At 48.4% G+C, this 13,308-nt stretch overlaps 1 protein-coding gene across 3 annotated transcripts in view; it reads right to left on the reverse strand.

Annotated features, from left to right (window-relative positions):
• The window catches only part of CDK14 (cyclin dependent kinase 14), a 389,160-nt gene that overhangs the window by 155,403 nt on the left and 220,449 nt on the right, over window positions 1–13,308 (reverse strand). The window lies entirely within an intron of this gene.

Raw genomic sequence — 13,308 nt, forward strand, 5'->3', positions numbered from 1 at the left:
ACCATAAAAACAACAATAAAAGCCAACAATAAAACCAGCAACAACAACAACGGCAGTAACAGCAACAACAACAACAGCAGTCATATCAAGAGAAGGCCACAGTAAAGTAATATGTTTTCAAGGCCTTCTTAAAAGCCTGCAATGACAGGGCATGGTTGACCTCCCATGGCAACTTGTTCCAAAGGTGTGGGGCCACTGCAGAGAAGGCCCTCTAACCTTTGGAACAAGTTGCCATTGGAGGTCCACCATGCTCTATCACTGCAGGCTTTTAAGAAGGCCTTGAAAACATGTTACTTCACTAGTTTATTGAAAGAACATTAAAAAGCACAAACCACTGACTGACAAAAATCTGAGCTTACAAAATGTTGATGGCAGTTGAGCCTATCTGGGGTGGGGTGAAGAGGAAAGAGTCTAAAGAAACCAGAAGTCAGGCAAGTATATCTGAATGGGGTACTGCAAGGCATGTAAGGGGCATGGGATCATGCATACTAGACCCAATCCCAACCTTCCCATGCACACTGGCACTATCTTCTTAGACCATGAACTTCATACATTGAGTGTGAAGATCTGAAAGGGGCTTCTACATGTGATCAGAAAACCCTGTTAAGTATCTTGGGTGGGGTTAGGTGGATGTCCTTCCTATTGCCAGAACTGTCAGCTGCCCTATATAGTTATGAAATACTCAGGTTTGAGGCTGACATTCTTCTAGCACTATATGGACCAGCATAAGGAAAGCTCATATTTAGGGGCAAGGAGGGCACTGTCCTGCCTCCTAGGGAACACCTGACTTCGTCAGGACTGTTCCAATCTCTCCCATCCACAACCCTCTACAAGCAGTCACTCCTCACTTACTCATTTGCTTGACCTGTCTGTTATGACATATAAGTTACAAATGAATGACAGTTGCACCATTGTGGGCTTCTCCCATTTTTTGAGTGATAACCTAGACATTGCAACATATCTCATATTGTTTGGAGTGACCTCCAAAAAGACCTGAGGATGCAGAGGCCACTCAGCTTGCTGGATGACTGAGCTGCTCAACCAGGCTGCCATAGTGTTGGACACTCCAGCTAGGTGTTCTGTCTGTAGAGACACTAGATGTTCCTCCACCCAATTCAGAATCTTGCAGGCTACCCAGTGGACAGATTGTGACTTCATTCCACCCTGCTTGTTCATATATGCTTTCACTGAAGTGTTGCTTCTGCAGATGAGAACGCATTGACCCAGGATATATCTGAGAAATTCCCGAAGTGCCAGCCTGATCACTGGAAGTTCAGACTAATTGAGGCTTCTTCTGGTTTCCCGGTTGCTCCTCATTCCCTGAGTGACCCTGTCCAGTGTGTGTGCTCCCCAGCCTGACAAGATCACATCCACAGCAATCACCACAGCAATTTGGGGACAGCTAAGCCAATTCCCGTCATCAGCCTTCCTCCCATCAGGAGCCATCACCTCAGACCCATGGAAATGGAACCACAGCTGGTTTGTCCGGCTCCTGAGGAAAAAACTGTCTGGAGTCCTTGAAGAAGGGGATCAGTGTGCTGTGGGCAGGGATTAAGGGCAGATTCAGCATCCTGACTACTTGGGTGCAAGTCTGGGGAAGAGTTTGGCCTTAACAACCTGTTCAAATGTGGTTCAGGCTGTTCCATGTCATTGTCTAAGAGCTCCCTCTCCTCCCTCTGAGGCCTTCAACTTTTCAGGGTAAACAGAGTCTCCTCCGCCCTCACAAAACTGAGTCAGAATTCCTCAGGAGAGAGAACTCTCCCTTTAGCTTTGCCTACCACAGACAGGGCCAGGACCCCAGGCTGCTTGTGACCATTCCAGTGCCTGTGGCCACTAGACCTGGAAGAGAAGCCGATGTCCAAGTCAGACAAAGAAAAAGAGCTTGGAGATCTTGTCTCTCTTCTTGTAACGCTTATGAGAACAGAGACTCCTGGAGCGGCTGCCCTTTTTGCACTTCGTATTTTAGTGGTGTCTTTAATTTGGGAATGAGAAAGGGGACCTACCGCCATCAGAGACTCCTCGTCCCTAGTCCTAAGTCATTTATGCATCTACTGCGCCACTGGCCCTTGCACCCAGAAAAGACAGTTTTGCTGTCCAACTCCAGAAAAGGGAGGGATGCCTTCACTCCATCTTCTATATCCCCTGTCCTGGAGAATGCTACTTCCACTGGGTGGCTTTCAGTACATGAAGTGCTCTCAGATGCCTCTTCCACCTAAGAGACCCTTTTTCCTCTGCTTCCTACCTGAGATCAGATGGAATGGTGTGAGGGGAAACTCCTCCAGACTCTGAACCAGACTGAGGAAGAATAAGACAGGAGCTGATTAAAGTACTATCTGCCTGTTTGCCTGGCCCTGCTGAGAGGCTGCACAACAAATCCAGTCAGGCTTGCTCCTCCGGGACCTTTTTACTTTCCCCTTCCCTCATGAACGGCCCTGTGGAAGAGGCTGAGGGAGCTAACACCTACTGCTGGATTCACACCCGGTAGGTCCTGTCACTCCACCTCTCCGGGCTGGAGCCGAGCACTCCCCAAACACTCTGGCCTCCATCACAGCCCAAACCGGTGAAGTGATGGGAGACTATTCCTCCTCCCTGGTGGGTGAAAAAAAAAATAACCCACTGGGGAGGGAAAAGGGGAGGGGAGAGAAGAGGTCTCTCTAACACCCCTTCACTATCCCCACTCTGTTCACATGAGTAGAAATTCCCTTCAAGGGAAAGTAGAGAGGGGGATAGTTAGCAGACGAGAGAAAAATGAAAAGCTGCAAGTGCTAAATCTTGTGCTCATGAGAGACCACAGACCCTGCCTCATATCTCATATTGTTTGTGCATCCAAACATGCTTACTCATGCAAAATTTATCTATCTGCTTCCTCCAGCTGAGGGAAAGCTGTAGGACAGGATTAATTAGCACAGCATGTGTGATCACTTTGTTTAAGGATTCCTTGTCTGTTTCCATGGTTACACATTAGGAAGCCACACATTCTTTCTTCTGAAAGTCAGCACTGCTTGTACTGGTGATCATCAGAACTTTTAATTTTAAAGACTGGAGCAAAAATAAAGTCAAAAGGTAATGAGAAAGAAAGCCAGGGGAGCACGTAATAATTGCTCTCATTTTTGGCCTGAAAACCAATATGGATAGCTTTATGACAATCCTGTGAACTGTCTTTCCAACAGATAAAAAGGTCACTAAAAAGGCACCCTGCTGCTATAACTCAATTCTTTACAGTAACAAGACAACAATGAGGCAGTCGTTAGAAGTCAAGGCACATCACCTAATTGTCAAGCCTATCATAAATCCAACACAAATCCTCAACAAAATAATAGGTGAAGTAGCTATGCTATTTATGTTTGGCTTTGTATATTTCCTCTATGCTATAAATGCTACATACAATGCATACTCAAGACCACTTAATCCCAATTAGATACTCCTTAATACGCTTTAAACAATCTTTTGTACACATAAATAAATGTGGTTAGAAGCGTGATTTTTTTTCTCCACACCTTCAACACCAGTTTACAAGATGACTAGTGATTCTAATCTGTGCTGATGAATCTAAGTACACAATGCAAAGGATACTCATTATCTAGTATTAATCAACTGAGAATGCTTGACAGAAAACTTAGTGTACTAAGTTTTCTACATTTATGCAATAATTGATGGCTGTTACAGGAAAAAGCACCATCTACAATTATCTGATCATGAGAAATGCCGGGTTGGATGAATCAGAGGTCGGAATTAAGATTGCTGGGAGAATTATCAACAACCTCCAATATGCAGATGATACCACCCTAATGGCAGAAAGTGAAGAGGATCTAAAGAGCCTCTTGTTGAGGGTGAAAGAGGAGAGTGCAAAAGCTGGTTTGAAACTCAACATTAAAAAAACTAAGATCATGGCATCTGGCCCTATCACTTCCTGGCATATAGAAGGGGAAGAAATGGAAGCAGTGACAGATTTTACTTTCTTGGGCTCCAAGATCACCGCAGACGGTGACTGTAGCCATGAAATTAAAAGACACTTGCTCTTTGGGAGGAAAGCTATGGCAAACCTAGACAGCATAGTAAGAAGCAGAGACATCACCTTGCCAACAAAGGTCCGTCTAATCAAAGCTATGGTTTTCCCAGTAGTAATGTATGGCTGTGAGAGCTGGACTATAAGGAAGGCTGAGCACCGAAGAATTGATGCTTTCGAACTGTGGTGCTGGAGAAGACTCTTATGAGTGCCCTGGACTGCAAGGAGGTCAAATCAGTCAATCCTAAAGGAAATCAACCCTGAGTGCTCATTGGAAGGACAGATCCTGAAGCTGCAGCTCAAATATTTTGGCCACCTAATGCGAAGAGAAAACTCTCTGGAAAAGACCCTGATGCTGGGAAAGACTGAAGGCAAAAGGAGAAGGGGACGGCAGAGGATGAGATGGCTAGATAGTATCACCGATGCAATGAATATGAACCTGAGCACACTCCGGGAGAGTGCGCAGGACAGGAAGGCCTGGCGTGCTATGATCCATGGGGTCACGAAGAGTCGGACACGACTGAACGACTGAACAACAACAACAACAATTATCTGAAACCCCTAGAGATCCAAAAGTCAATGGATATCCCCCTTTGTCATCATGATCATACACATGTAATTCTACAGCTTAAGATCTCCCTGAGGAAGTGTGCTCTATTCAACGCAGATCCTAGGGTCAGAAGAGCCTGGACCATATTATGCGCAAATATGCCAAAGTTTACAGTGGTTGTAGTTCAGGAAAATATGGTTACCAACTTCGGAAGAAACCAGAATCCTAAACCAACTTAAAATTATGGTTTAGGATCTTAGCTTGTTCCAAAGCTGGTAACCACAGTTTCCCAGTTTGAATGAAATGGGAAAATATGGTTAATTGGATACTTCCTTGTTTAATTGTTCACACTGCAAAGGAAGGAGTAAAGGGGATGTTTGTATGGGCAAAAGGTTTGTTAATATATCAGTTTACTAAATGAAGGTATGATTGTCCAAACCAGACAAGTATGTTAGGTCTCTAGAAAATGCCTTCATGCTTAGTTTCATGCTGAATGTTCTCTAACATTCATTAAATCACTGTTGTATCGTTTCATTCATCCTGAAGACTCTTAAATTCAGGAAGTTACTGGTGTGGGGTTTCTTGCATAGTGGACTTTTTTCTCTTTAATCTAATCTGGTAACTGATCCTTGATTTGCCACCAAAGCTAACTACCAAATACTCATTATCTTATTTCCATTTGCTTCTGCTTGTCTGTATGCTAGACTAAATAGACAGGGAGTGCATTATGGATTAATGCAATGGGACTAGAACATGATTCAGTACTCTACTGAGTTTCAGTTTTCTAGGATTTTTAAAAAATTATTTCACTAAATCCAACAACTATAGAGGTGTTTGGGGATCATTAGAAAAGGAATTGCAAACAAAAGTGCCAATATTCTAATGCTTTTACACAAATCTATGGTGCGACCACATTTGGAATACTGTGTACAGTTCTGGTCACCACACCTCAAAAAGGGTGTGTACAGCTGGAAAAGATGCAGCAAAGGGCAAACAAAATAATCAAAAGGGCAAAGCAAGTGCCCTATAAGAAAAGGTATCAATGTTTGGGGGATTTTAGCTTACAAAAAAGGCAAACAAGAGGAGAAATGACAGAGGTGTATAAAATTATGCATACTGTAGAGAAAGTGAATATAATACTAGAACCCTCTCATATAATACTAGAACCCAGGGTCATCCCACGAATCTGAATGGTGGGATATTCCGGCCAGATAAAAGGAAATGCCCTCACCCAGCGCCAGCTTGTCTGGCTAAAAGGGGAGGCCATTGCGGGCGGGTGGGGTGACATGACGCAGGGGCCTTTGATTGGTGCACCCCAGTGGCACCACCATGCAAGGAGGGGCAGGCTGAGTTGCCTTAAACTCAGCCCCCTTCTCAAACTCAGCTCTCTGGCTCAACGCAGCTAGAGAGAACTACAGCTCCGCCAGAAACGACGGACACCGGCCTGTGTCATCGCGCACGCTGAGGGCCCCGGCTCTTGAGGCTGCAGTGCGCCCACCCCCTCCTTTCTCCTCGGTCACGACGAGGGACTTTGGCCTGCTGGGGAACGGCTTCATCCTCGTTCCAGCCGCCTGGACCCAGCATGCTTCTGCGCGCCAAAATCTTCGCTTGGTGATATTGTTCGCCTCCCTCCCTCCTTCGCCGGCTCCTTTCCTCTCGCCCACCCGTCCACTTGGTCTCCTCGTGTAGTCGCTCTCCTGCCCGCTCGCCCGCCCGCGCGCTCGCTCAGCCCGCCTGCTTGCCTGACGGGCCTGCCGGCTACCGGGCTGGCTCACGGCCCATCTGCTGGCCTGTCTACCCGGCCGCCGGCCTTGCCGGCCTCTTCCTCCTCGCGTTGCCGGCCTCCCTGAGGTGTTGCTCCCGGCGGGAGGCGTCGGCGGGCAGGTGAGCGCGGCGCCGGTGTTTGCCGGCGGCAACACTCCAAGCGACGGTCTGACTGCCCCCCCCCACTGGTCAGCCGAGCCTGCCTGTTGGAGGGGCGCCTGGCTGCTGAGCCGAGTCGGGGCGTGTATATCACAGCCCGATTGGTCGCCTCCCATGGGCTTGGGACATCTCCCCCTCCCACCCAAAAAATAAAGAAAGAAAGAAAGAAAGAAAGAAAGAAAGAAAGAAAGAAAGAAATAGGAAGAGCTGTGGCTCAGTGGTAGAGCACATCCTTGGCATGCGGAAGGCCCCAGGTTTAATCCCCAGCGTCTCCAGGTAGGGCTACGAAAGAATCCTGCCTGAAACTTTGGAGATCTGCTGCTGCCAGTCAGTGTCAACAATTCTGTGCTAGATGGACCAAGGGTCTGAATCAGTATAAGGCAGCTTCCTATGTTTGTATGAAAAGAAAGCTTTAATTAAATAAATAAATAAATAAATAAATAATAATAATAATAATAATAAAAAATAATAAAAAGAAATTAAATTACGATTATTAAATATTTAATTAATAAAATTGCGTAACAGCGGCGACTGCCTGTTTGGCGCCTCCCGTGACAGGGTGCCCTCGGCTGTGGGTGCTCACGCTCAAACGCAGCTCCATCACCTTTGGCCCCTGGCTGCGCCTCTTGAAAATCTGATTTTCTATCTAAACGGTAGTGCAGCGCTCCCATCTTCATCCCCAGGCCTCTCTGTCTCGGTCTGGAACTCATACCCACAGATCTTAAGACTGTGGGGTGGCTGCCTATTGTCTGGGGTGCCCAGCGGCTTTATTAACTCTTTGATGGTGTCAAGGGCTCCTTAGAGGGCTCTCTCAGTCTAATCCAGTAGCCAAGTCCAGACATAGACAAAGGGATTCTTTTCAAAGATTTATTCTTCCTTTGCAACTTAACAACTCTACAGGTATCAACTAGATCTGAGCACCAGCATCCCTATGCCCTAAGTTGGAACAGTTGATCCCCGTTTGAAAAGCAATTACTGGCAGACCCCTGAATATAAGGACTAGGGAGAATCCCTCCTCTTTTCCCTTGGATCCTCGGGGCGCAGCCGTTGTGTGCGCGCCTTCACTAAGTCTGCTATCTGTGCTCGGTCACTCCCTTGACTGCTAACTAAAACTAGGAATGTGGGGGGGAGGAAACTCCGTCAGCTGTTGGTCCTGGGAAAGAGGAGCACGCTCCTCTCCCAGGAGCGACTGCTCTTCCTCAGCATTAGAACTACTCTGGGATTCTATGGGCTCAGTGTCCACCCTGACAGATAGCTTGCTTAATTCACCTCCTGCATCATGCCTCCTAAGAAGGGCCAGGGTGATAAGAAAGGGAATGGCAGGGCCCCTCCCCCCCTCCCCAAAATCCACTGTCAAGGCCCGATTCTGACTCTGATGTGGACGCAGACCCGGTACTGGCATCAATTTTTTCTCGTTTGGAAGCTGCTGAGCGTTCCTCGGGGATCCCTCCTCCTCCCCTGGCCAGGCACAAAAAATCCTCAATGGTCCAGGACAAGCGAACACGACAGCAGACCCAACGCTCGTTGCTCCTTTCTATTTCAGATCGCCTGGACGCTATTGAGGCATCCACCTCCTCTTCATCGGCTCTTCACCGCCTTCAGCAGAGCTCTTCCCTTCTGCTGCCTCATCTTCCCTGGGCGCACAAGCAACAACCTCGTTTTTTTCCAGCTGGGGATCAGAGTGTGCCCACGATTGGTACAGCTCGTCTCTGGGTTCAGGGCACCCGGACGCTATTGAGGCCTCCATCTCGCCTTCGCAGGTTCACCATGGCAGCACCCCACCACTGTAGGCAGTCCACCTTCCTGTGGCATCTCCGTCAGCAGTGATCCAAGCAACATCCTCCTCCTTAGGGTTTCGCCCAGGTGACACAGCACACCTGAAGGCGGTCCGCCCTTATGAGGCATCTCCATCAGGAGCAATGCAAGTGGTATCGCCTCCCTTGCTCCCGGGGACCCAGACACGGCTGCCCTGGATATGGGTGAGATGACTGCACCTCACCCCAGTTGTTCAGACGGGTGACCCTTATGGCTGTGGGGTTGCTGCCTTAGCTTACCTACCTGGGGGCGGCTGTCCCTCCCATTGTCATCTCCCTATATGACACCCGGGCCGCCTGCAGCTCCGTCAGTCACACCCCAGTAACCCCAGCCGCTTAATGCATCATCTTACAGGGTTTTTTCCTGGATTAATTAGGATCCCTCGCCTGCCCCCGCCCGTTTTGGACATCCATGTAAGGGGCATATCAGATCTCTACGCTAATCTGGCGAGTTGTATTGTCACTAGGGCTACTCCTTCTCGTAACATCTTTCGCCCGAGGTGTGCGAATGGCTTGTTTAGGCCTCTCGCAGGAGGGCCGCCATTGCCCTTCTCTGCATAAGGACCTGTTTGACCACGACCTTTCACTCCAATTTTGACTCCTCCCCAGCTGGGGTCGGCAACAGATCTGGCAGTGGCCACATTCACCAGGTGGTCTCCCGCACTGGCCCTCGGCCTATGGCGGGTCCGCTGCTTCAGCACTGCTACCTGTGCGGGGAGTAAAGCCCCAGTGGGCACATGCTCCCAGGACACGTGCAGTTTTCATCGTGAAGGCTCCCTTGTACCAGTCAGCACTCTTGCACCTCTTGTCCAATGCTCGGGGAGGGTAGGGTCCCCTTGGAAAAGCTGAGGCAGTAGGAAGCTCTGGATGGCCAATGCCTAGTAAGGTTGGTGCTGATACTCTGGCTTTAAGACACTACCCAACTGGGGGAACGCGTCTTAACTTGGAACACGGTTTATGCTAGGTTCTAGGGCCCCTAGCATTTTTTCTTTAGGTCAACATAGACCATCCCTACCTCGTAAGCAACATTTCTCCTCGCTAGGCGTTGACAGGTTCAGGAGAGGTTAACAATGCAGTTCTGGCAGAAGGGTTTTAGCCCCCCCCTTTTTTCCACACCCCGTTAGCTATTCTAGGGATCTCCCTTCTCGAAATGGTGCCCAGGAAATCCTCTAGGGAGTTTATCCTGATTCATAACCTCTCTTTCCTGAGGGCCAGTCAATTATCACGAGATCCCTGGTCATCTCTGCTCAGTGTGTCACACCTCTTCGATGAGGCAGCTGTCTTTGTCTGGGATTCCAGCCACGGGTCCCTGATGGGCATGTGCTACATGGAGTCCAAAGATGGTGGTAATTGTTCTGACCTAACGCAAGTATTGCTTCCCCTTTTCTGTTACTTCGGTGCCCCTTAGCTCACAAAGGCTGAGGGCCTGTCTCCCACAGCAACATTCGGTGAAGCCAATCCGATACCCTTAGGTGTTATTCTCACCTCCCTCAGGACAATTTTCAGGTCTGTTAGGCACAGCTCCAATTAGTTATACATCAGGCATGGCTTCAACTTAGTAGGGCTTTAATGGCACCTCCTTTCGGAAGCGTGGGCCTCTCCTCAAAGCCGGACTGCGGACTCACATGGTTCTTCCCCCACCCCAAGGGGTTTCAGATTCTTAGGGCAGGTCCAATCGTGCAGTGGGTAAAGGCCTGTAGAGTGGAGGCTGCTGCCCCCGCCAAGCACATTGAGGGATAGCCTTATAGCCAAGTCAGTAACCCCCCCCCTTCGCTATGACAACATGACCACGTTATTCATTCTCCGTCCTCCCGAAATTGGAGGGTCATGTCATGTGTCAGTGTGTTCGCGCTCCAGAGTCAGTATTACAACATCTGGTTCTGGGTCCACCATGTGCTGGGTTAGGCAAACCCAATTGTCAATGCCTTGTCATGAAATTAGGTCAACATCTTCTGGGCCTTAGCCCCGTAGGTGCTCCATTCCCAGATCCCATCCTTGCAGTACTATGGGAGATCGGGATACTGAAGCCAGGCATGCCAGCCTGCATTCCATGGCTCTCCATACAGGAGCCGCCTGCGACAGAGCAGGGTGTGTGTGCCGCGCACTAGGCAAAACCTCAGCAATAGGATTCATGGCCCCTATCTATAGATCATTGGCCACAATTTCACGCCTCCGTAAGGAACAACAGACTATTTGGGACCGTAAGTCGCAAGCTGGCCATTTAGCCTTCCAGCCCACAAAGGTGGGTTTCACTGACTCCATGTCAGAATTTAGGTTTCGGCGTGCAAGATAGTGTTGGACACAGATGTTTGCCTGCATTAGTAAATTAACCACCCTCTCTCTCCGGATACCCCTTTCGGGCTCCTCCATTTGAGATTTCCAATAAGACGTTTCCCTGTTCCACGTAGCAGCCCTAACGGAATGCAGGGTTGGTCTGGGCTCACAAGGCCGACTTGTCCCGGAGAGCCTCGATTTGCTGCAAGGTACAGGTCTGGCCCAAAGTAATTCATTTACATATTTGGTGATCAAATTGATCGGCATGGCAAGGGCACGGTAGTGGCCCACGGCCAAACGCAAGTCAACGGATTATGCTCTGGCGGCACCTTATGGGTTTTATGGCATGCCACGGGTCTGAGGAGGGGCCTCCGTTTTTATCACTTCAACGGTTTGCTGTTGACTTAAGGGCAATTGTGTAGTTTCCCTTAATGTGCTTATTCCTGAGACCAGCAGACTCATTGTACGCCGGTACGGGTGCTCTTACATGGGCATGTTTTGATGTCTGGAGCTGCATGAAGAGCTTGTATGTCTTCTTCAGAATTCAGCTTCTGTCACCCTGTCACATTAAGATCCAGTGGCTCCATAGACGTGGCATATGGTGGGAGTCCCCTCCTCACTCTGTCCCACCAAGTTTGTCAGTCTTCCTCCACAGGTCCAGGTGCTGCACATTGGAGGGAATGACTTTGGCTGTAAGCCAGGCGAGGACCTGATGGAACAGGCCTTGGTTGAGATACAGGTGGTCCGGCATACCTGGCCAGAAGTAGCCTATTGCAGCCCTCACTGCTCCCATGGATCAATGGGAAGGAATGGAATGACGTTGCCAGTGGCAGGGCATGTTGGAAAGTGCACAGAGAAATGGCTTATTGCCAGGTGAATGAGGTGATGGATGCACCACCCGCCAGGGAATTCTGTGGACATGGAGGGAGCGTTACAGGTAGGACGGTGTCCGCCTGTCTCATTTAGTGAATAACATATGTCTGTCTGATCTGCAAAGGGGCCTGCGGGAAGTTCTTCTGCGCAGGTGGGGGGAGTTTCACAAGCTCTAGGCGTGTGACTCCTGTGGCGGCTAGGACGGCCAAAACAGGAAAGTAGGGATGGTGTGCATGCAGAGGCACCTTATGGTGACAGGTGATGCCTGAGGGCCCCCCGAACGGGTTGTGCGGCTCAGCGGGGGGATAAGGGTTGCCTGGGAGACCAACCCTACTCACTCACCCAGGTGTTTCGCGGCACCGGGTTGGGGGTGACACCAGAAGGTCTACCTCCCCCAGAAGGGGCAGTCCGGAGGGATGGCGAGATCACCGCCACCCCTCAGGCTGGGTATGTTTTCGCCCAAGAAGTGCCAGCTAGACGCTGACACAGTTAGATGCCCGTCTTAGTTACCCCTTTGCAGCTATTTCAATAAATGTGGCCCAATTTTCAACCCAAGCTTGTTGTCTGCGTCTTCTTTGACCCATCTCCACTCGCAAGTACATCTTCACAAAACTATAGAATTTGCTACCATGAGATGTAGTGATGGCCACCAATGTGGATGGCTTTAAAGGGAGTAAGAAAAATTCATGGAGGATCAATAACTATTAGTCATGATGGCTATATATTATCTGCAGTATCAGAGGCACTCTGTCTCCAAATACCAGTTGCCAGGGAATACTACTAGGAAGCTGGTCTTGTGCTCATGTCCTGCTGTGGGCTTCCCACAGGCATCTAGTTGGCCACTGTGGAAACAGAATGCTGGACTAGATTAGCTGTTGGCCTGATCCAGCAGGGCTCTTAAATTCTTAAGTAAGGCCTACTTCTTGTTAGCCAAGTTGGGTAAGAGCCACCAGATTGCAGAGGTTCTATTCCTACCTAGTGGAAAGATTTCAGAAGATGGTGCTGGCAGACCTCTGCACTACTATGGCACTTGTATTGCAGGATGCTACGAGTTCTGTCTTTATGATGACTGGGGGAGGGAGTCATTTACAGATTTGAAGTGAGGCATTATCTATATGCCAGTGACACTCATCTATTTCACTTTCTCATCAGATCCAGATCTGAAGCTGAGAAACATTTATCAGTAATGGACTGGGTAAAGTTAATAAACTGCAGCTCAATCCAGGTGAGATGGATGAAATTAATTATAGGTGGTTCAGTTAACCATGAATGTGATGTTTGCTCTTATCTTGACGAGGCTGTACTCTCTCTAAACCCAGGTAACGTACATGGTCTGGGATGCCTTTTATGAATTCTGGTTGGTGTGACAGCTGCAACTCCTTCTAGAAAAAGACAGCTTTACAGTCATTATCCATGCCTTAGTAACTACACTATTGCAATTTGGAATTTGTTCTATGTGGAAGTTCGTTTGACCACTACAATTTGTTCAAAAAGCCACCGCCAGGCTATTGATTGGAACCCACTGCTCTGAGCACATGAATCCAGTGCTTAATAATCTACAATGGCTTCCAGTTTGCTCCCCATTACTAATTACAACCTAAAACGCACTGATTTGGATAAAAGCATTGCATTTTCCACACAATGACACAGTATTTTTTATAAACATCTGTTCCACTCTAAATATGTTCTGCCAGCTTTTTACTCTGGAGACAGTATTTTAAAAACTATACAGGCAGAAAGGACTCTGCCACTAAATCAACAACATCTGTCCTTAAAATATAAAATCACACATCATGGTACAGTGCTTAATACTAAAAAGCAACTCTACTTCAGCAGTCTTAATATTCCACCAACATTAATGTAAATCT

The sequence above is a fragment of the Heloderma suspectum genome, chromosome 5 (genome assembly GCF_057233095.1).
Source record: "Heloderma suspectum isolate Gila_16-S chromosome 5, 16-S_ref, whole genome shotgun sequence".
Lineage (NCBI taxonomy): Eukaryota > Metazoa > Chordata > Lepidosauria > Squamata > Helodermatidae > Heloderma > Heloderma suspectum.